Source organism: Orcinus orca, chromosome 11 (genome assembly GCF_937001465.1).
Source record: "Orcinus orca chromosome 11, mOrcOrc1.1, whole genome shotgun sequence".
NCBI lineage: Eukaryota > Metazoa > Chordata > Mammalia > Artiodactyla > Delphinidae > Orcinus > Orcinus orca.
Window position 1 is genome coordinate 40,985,070 of NC_064569.1, and position 7,612 is coordinate 40,992,681.

The window sequence follows — 7,612 nt, forward strand, 5'->3', positions numbered from 1 at the left end:
AACACATCTTGAGCATATAAAATATGATAACCCTTTAATTTTATTGAACAGAGCAGGGGTCCCCAACCCCCAGGCCATGGACCAGTATGGGTCCATGGCCTGTTGGGAACCAGGCCACACAGCAGGAGGTGAGGAGCAGGCCAGCGAGCGAAGCTTCATCCCTATTTCCAGCCACTCCCCATCGCTCACATTACCTCCTGAGCTCCGCCTCCTGTCAGAATCTAGTGTGGCAGCATTAGATTCTCACAGCACAAACCCTAATGTGAACTGCACATGTGAGGGATCTAGTTTGCACGCTCCTTATGAGAATCTAATGCCTGATGATCTGAGGTGGAGCTGAGGCGGAGATACTAGCGCTGGGGAGTGGCTGCAAATACAGATTATCATTAGCAGAGAGGTTTGACTGCACACAGACCATAATCAATTGCTTGCAGACTCATATCAAAACGGTATCAGTGAGTGGCAAATGAAAACAAGCTCAGGGCTCCCACTGATTCTGCATTATGGTGAGTTGTATAATTATTTCATGTATTACAATGTATTAATAATAGAAATACAGTGCACAATAAATGTAATGTGCTTGAATCATCCCAAAACCATCCCCCCCAGGGTCTGTGGAAAAATTGTCTTCCACGAAACCAGTCCCTGAGGCCAGAAAGGTTGGGGACCACTGGAATAGAGCATAAAGAATGGGCATGTTTTAGAGCTTTGGAAATCTTACCATATACATTTAGTCATTCAGCAGTTATTATATTGAAGTTACTAGTTAAACCTGTGTTTTTCTCCAGTTAAAATGTATTATGCCTTGGACACTACATAATGATTAAGACATAACAATTGTAGATATTTATGCACCCAACATAGGAGCACATCAATACATAAGGGAAATGCTAACAGCCATAAAAGGGGAAATCAACAGTAACACAATAACAGTGGGGGACTTTAACAGCCCACTTACACCAATGGGCAGATCATCCAGACAGAAAATTAATAAGGAAACACAGCCTTAAATGACACACTAGACCAGATGGACTTAACTGGTATCTTCAGGACATTATATCCAAAAGTAGCAGAATACATTTTCTTCTCAAGTGCACACGGAACATTCTCTAGGATAGATCACATCTTGGGTCACAAATCAAGCCTTGGTAAATTTAAGAAAATTGAAATATCAAGCATTGTTTCCAACCACAACACTATGAGATTAGATATCAACTACAGGAAAATAAAGTGAAAAAACACAAACACATAGAGGCTAAGCAATACGCTACTAAGTAACCAAGAGATCACTGAAGAAATCAAAGAGGAAATCGAAAAATACCTAGAAACAAATGACAACGAAAACACACGACCCAAAACCTACAGGATGCAGCAAAAGCAGTTCTAAGAGGGAAGTTTATAGCAATTCAATCCTACCTCAAGAAACAAGAAAAATCTCAACCTAACCTGACACCTAAAGCAATTAGAGAAAGAACAAAAAACAAAGCAAAAAAAAAAACACCCCCAAAACAAAACAAAAAAAACCCCACACAGTTAGTATAGCAGGAAAGGAATCAAAAAGATGAGAGCAGAAATAAGTGAAAAAGAAATGTAGAAAACAACGGCAAAGATCAGTAAAACTAAAAGCTCATTCTTTGAGAAGATAAACTAAGTTGATAAACCATTAGCCAGAATCATCAAGAAAAAAAGGGAGAAGACTCAAATCAATAAAATTAGAAATGAAAAAGGAGAAGTTACAGGGCTTCCCTGGTGGCGCAGTGGTTGAGAGTCCACCTGCCGATGCAGGGGACACGGGTTCGTGCCCCGGTCCAGGAAGATCCCACATGCCACGGAGCAGCTGGGCCCATGAGCCATGGCCGCTGAGCCTGTGCGTCTGGAGCCTGTGCTCCGCAACAGGAGAGGCCACAGCAGTGAGAGGCCCGTGTACCGCAAAAAAAAAAAAAAAAAAAAAAAAGAGAAGTTACAATGGACATCACAGAAATACAAAGGATCATAAGAGACTGCTAGAAGCAACTATATGCCAATAAAATGGACAACATGGAAGAAATGGACAAATTCTTAGAAAAGTACAACCTTCCAAGACTGAACCAGGAAGAAATAGAAAATATGAACAGACCAACCGCAAGCACTGAAACTGAAACTGTGATTAAAAATCTTCCAACGTGGGCTTCCCTGGTGGCGCAGTGGTTGAGAGTCCGCCTGCCGATGCAGGGGACATGGGTTCGTGCCCCGGTCCGGGAAGATCCCACATGCCACGGAGCAGCTGCACCCGTGAGCCATGGCCACTGAGCCTGCGCGTCTGGAGCCTGTGCTCCGCAACGGGAGAGGCCACAACAGTGAGAGGCCCGCGTACCGCAAAAAAAAAATTAAAAATTTTCCAACAGGGGGCTTCCCTGGTGGCGCAGTGGTTGAGAGTCCACCTGCCGATGCAGGGGACACGGGTTCGTGCCCCGGTCCAGGAAGATCCCACATGCCGCGGAGCAGCTAGGCCCATGAGCCATGACCACTAAGCCTGCGCATCCGGACCCTGTGCTCTGCAACGGGAGAGGCCACAACAGTGAGATGCCCACATACCGCAAAAAAAAAAAAAAAAATCTTCCAACAAACAAAAGCCCAGGGCCAGATGGCTTCACAGGAGAAGTCTGTTAAACATTTAGAGAAGAGCTAACACCGATGCTTCTCAAACTCTTCCAAAAAACTGCAGACAGGAAAACTCCCAAACTCATTCTATGAGGTCACCATCACCTTGATACCAAAACCAGACAAAGATACTACAAAAAAAGAAAATTACAGACCAATATCACTGATGAACACAGATGCAAAAATCCTCAACAAAATACTAGCAAACAGAATCCAACAACACAGTAAAAGGATCATACACCATGATCAAGTGGGATTTATCCCAGGGATGTAAGGATTCTTCAATATATGCAAATCAATTAATGTGATACACCATATTAACAAACTGAAGGAGAAAAACCATATGATAATCTCAAAAGATGCAGAAAAAGCTTTCAACAAAATTCAACACGCATTTATGATAAAAACTCCAGAAAGTAGGCATAGAGGGAACCTACCTCAACATAATAAAGGCCATATATGACAAACCGACAGCGAACATTATTCTCAATGGTAAAAAAACTGAAAGCAAGTCATCTAAGATCAGGAAGAGGACAAGGATGTCCACTCTCACTGCTATTATTCAACATAGTTTTGGAACTCCTAGCCACAGAAATCAGAAGAAGAAGAAATAAAAGGAATCCAAATTGGAAAAGAAGAAGTAAAACTGTCACTGTTTGCAGATGACATGATACTATACACAGAAAATCCTAAAGATGCCACCAGAAAACTACTACAGCTAATCAATGAATTTAGTAAAGTCACAGGATACAAAATTAATACACAGAAATCTCTTGAATTCCTATACACTAACAACAAAAAAAATCAGAAAGAGAAATTAAGGAAACAATCCCATTTACCATTGCAACAAAAAGAATAAAATACATAGGAATAAACCTAACTAATGAGGCAAAGGACCTGTATGCAGAAAACTGTAAGACACTGATGAAAAATATCAAAGATGACACAAACAGATGGAGAGATATATCATGTTCTTGGAGTGGAAGAATCAACACTGTGAAAATGACTATACTACCCAAAGCCATCTACAGATTCAATGCAATCCCTATCGAATTACCAATGGCATTTTTCACAGAACTAGAACAAAAATTTTTACAATTTGTATGGAAACACAGAAGACCCTGAATAGCCAAAGCAATCTTGAGAAAGAAAAATGGAGCTGAAGGAATCAGGCTCTCTGACTTCAGATTATACTGCAAAGCTACAGTGATCAAGACAGTATGGTACTGGCACAAAAACAGAAATATAGATCAATGGAACTGGATAGAAAAGCTGAGAGATAAGCCCAAGCATCTACGGTGACCTAATATATGAAAAAGGAGGCAAGAATATACAATGGAGAAAAGACAATCTCTTCAATAAGTGGTGCTGGGAAAACTGGACAGCTACATGTAAAAGAATGAAATTAGAACGCTCCCTAACACCATACACAAAAATAAACTCAAAATGGATTAAAAGACCTAAATGTAAGGCCAGACACGATAAAACTCTTAGAAGAAAACATGGGGACTTCCTTGGTGGCACAGTGGTTAAGAATCCGCCTGCCAATGCAAGGGACACGGGTTTGAGCCCTGGTCTGGGAAGATCCCACATGCTGCAGAGAAACTAAGCCCATGTGCCAAAACTACAGAGCCTCTGCTCTAGAGCCCACAAGCCACAACTGCTGAAGCCCACACGCATAAAGCCCGTGCTCCACAACAAGAGAAGCCACTGCAATGAGAAGGCCAAACACCGCAAAGAGTAGCCCCTGCTCACTACAACTAGAGAAAGCCTGCGTGCAGCAGTGAAGACCCAACACAGCCAAAAATAAATAAATTATTTTTTTTTAAAAAGAAGAAAACATAGAACACTATTTGACATAAATTGCAGCAAGATCCTTTTTGACCCACCACCTAGAGTAATGAAAATAAAAACAAAAATAAATAAATGGGACCTAATTAAACTTAAAAGCTTTTGCACAGCAAAGGAAACCATAAACAAGATGAAAAGACAACTCTCAGAAAGGGCGAAAATATTTGCAAATGAATCAAACGACAAAGGATTAATCTCTAAAATATACAAGCGGCTCATGCAGCTCAATACCAAAAACTCAAACAACCCAATCGAAAGATGGGCAGAAGACCTAAATAGACATTTCTCCAAAGAAGACACATAGATGGCCAAGAGGCACATGAAAAGATGCTCAACATCACTGATTATTAAAAAAAATGCAAAACAAAACTACAATTAGGTATCACCTCACATCATCAGTAAGTCTACAAACAATAAATGCTGGAGTGGGTGTGGAGAAAAGGGAATCCTCTGGCCCTGTAGATGGGAATGTAAATTGATACAGCCACTATGGAGAACAGCATAGAGGGTGCTTAAAAATCTAAAAACAATTACCATATGACCCAGCCATCCCTCAGGGCATATACCCTGAGAAAACCAAAATTCAAAAAGACACATGCACCCCAATGTTCATTGCAGCTCTATTTACAATAGCCAGGACATGGAAATAACCTAAATGTCCATCGAAAGACGAATAGATTAAAAAAAAGTGGTACATACATACAATGGAATATTACTCGGCCATAAGAAGGAATGAAATTGGGTCATTTGCAGAGACATGGACAGACCTAGAGACTGTCATACAGAGTGAAGTAAGTCAGAGAGAGAAAAACAAATATCGTATATTAATGCATATATGTGGAATGTAGAAAAATGGTACAGATGAACCAGTTTGCAAGGCAGAAATAGAGACACAGATGTAGAGAACAAATGTATGGACACCAAGGGGGGAAGGGGGTGGTGAATTGGGAGATTGGGATTAACATTTATACACTAATACAGGGGTCCCCAACCCCTGGGTCATGGACCAGTACCGATCTGCAGCCTGTTAGGAACTGGGCCACACAGCAGGAGGTGAGCAGTCGGTGAGCGAGCAAACCTTCATCTGCCGCTCCCCACTGTGCACATTACCGCCTGAACCATCCCCCCTGCCCTGTGGAAAAATTGTCTTCCACGAAATCGGTCCCTGGTGCCAGAAAGGTTGGGGACTGCTGCACTGATATGTATAAAATAGATAACTAATGAGAACCTGCTGTATAGCATAGGGAACTCCACTTCGCTGTACAATAAAAACTAACACAACATTGTAAAACAACTATACCCCAATTAAAAACAAAAAACAGAACCACGATGAGGTATCACCTCACACCTGTCAGAATGGCCATCATCAAAAAATCTACAAACAATAAACGCTGGAGAGGGCACTTCCCTGGTGGCGCAGTGGTTAAGAATTCACCTGCCAATGCAGGGGACATGGGTTCGGCCCCTGGTCCAGGAAGATCCCACATGCCGCGGAGCAACTAAGCCCGTGTGTCACAACTACTGAGCCTGCACTCTAGAGCCCACGAGCCACACTACTGAGCCCCCGTGCCACAACTACTGAAGCCTGTGTGCCTAGAGCCCATGCTCTGCAACAAGAGAAGCCACCTCAATGAGAAGCCCACACACCACAACCAAGAGTAGCCCCCGCTGGAGCCAACTAGAGAAAGCCTGTAGGCAGCAACAAAGACCCAATGCAGCCATAAATAAATAAATAAAAATTTAAAAAGAAAACAATAAATGCTGGAGAGGGTGTGGAGAAAAGGGAACCCTCTGGCACCGTTTGTGGGAATGTAAATTGATACAGCCACTATGGAGAACAGTATGGAGGTTCCTTCCTTAAAAAACTAAAAACAGAACTACCATATGACCCAGCAATCCCACTACTGGGCATATACCCTGAGAAAACCATTATTCAAAAAGATACATGTACCCCAATGTTCACTGCAGCTCTATTTACAATAGTCAGGACATGCAAACAACATAAATGTCCATCAACAGATGAATGGATGAAGAAGATGTGGTACATATATACAATGGAATATTACTAAGCCATAAAAAGTAACAAAATTGGGTAATTTGTAGTGATGTGGATGAACCTAGAATCAGTCATACGGAGTGAAGTAAGTCAGAAAGAGAAAAACAAATACTGTATATTAACGCATATATATGGAATCTAGAAAAATGGTACTGATGAACCTATTTGCAGGGCTGGAAAAGAGACACAGATGTAGAGAATGGACTTGCAGACATGGGAGTGTGGGGAAGGGGAGGGTGGGACAAACTGAGAGAGCAGCAGTGACATATATACACTACCGTGTGTAAAATAGCTAGTGGGAAGGTGCTGTATATAGCACAGGGAGCTCAGCTCGGTGCTCTGTGATGACCTAGAGCGGTGGGATGCAGGAGGTGAGAGGGAGGCTCAAGAGGGAGGGGATATCGTATCCATATAGCTGATTCACTTTGTTGTACAGCAGAAACTAACCCAACATTGTAAAGTAATTATACTCCAATAAAAAAATATGTATTATAGGGCTTCCCTGGTGGCGCAGTGGTTGAGAGTCCGCCTGCTGATGCAGGGGACACGGGTTCGTGCCCCGGTCCGGGAAGATCCCACGTGCCGCGGAACGGCTGTGTCCATGAGCCATGGCCGCTGGGCCTGCGCGTCCAGAGCCTGTGCTCCGCAGTGGGAGGGACCGCAACAGTGAGAGGCCCGAGTACCACCAAAAAAAAAAAAATTAAATAATTAAATAAAGTAACAACAGATATTTTAAAAAATGTATTATGCTTTGGAATATAAAGTTGTCGTAAATGCAGTTCAAATTCCCAGAAAAGATGCTGAAATGATATAAAGTGAGTGAATTTGACCAGGGACTTGATAGCTAAGTTAAAGGAAAAGTCACAGGTTATAGTGAAATGAAATAATGTCAAAGTATACCACAATCTAATTGCAGTAATCATGTAACATTATTTACTCTGTTATACAAAGTAGGTTTTTATTTTTAATAAATACTGCTTGTTTTTTTGCTATAAAACAAAGTAAAGGAACACTTATATCAAGGTTGTAGAATTCAGGAGGCCACTCTAGGGAGTGTTTGGCAAG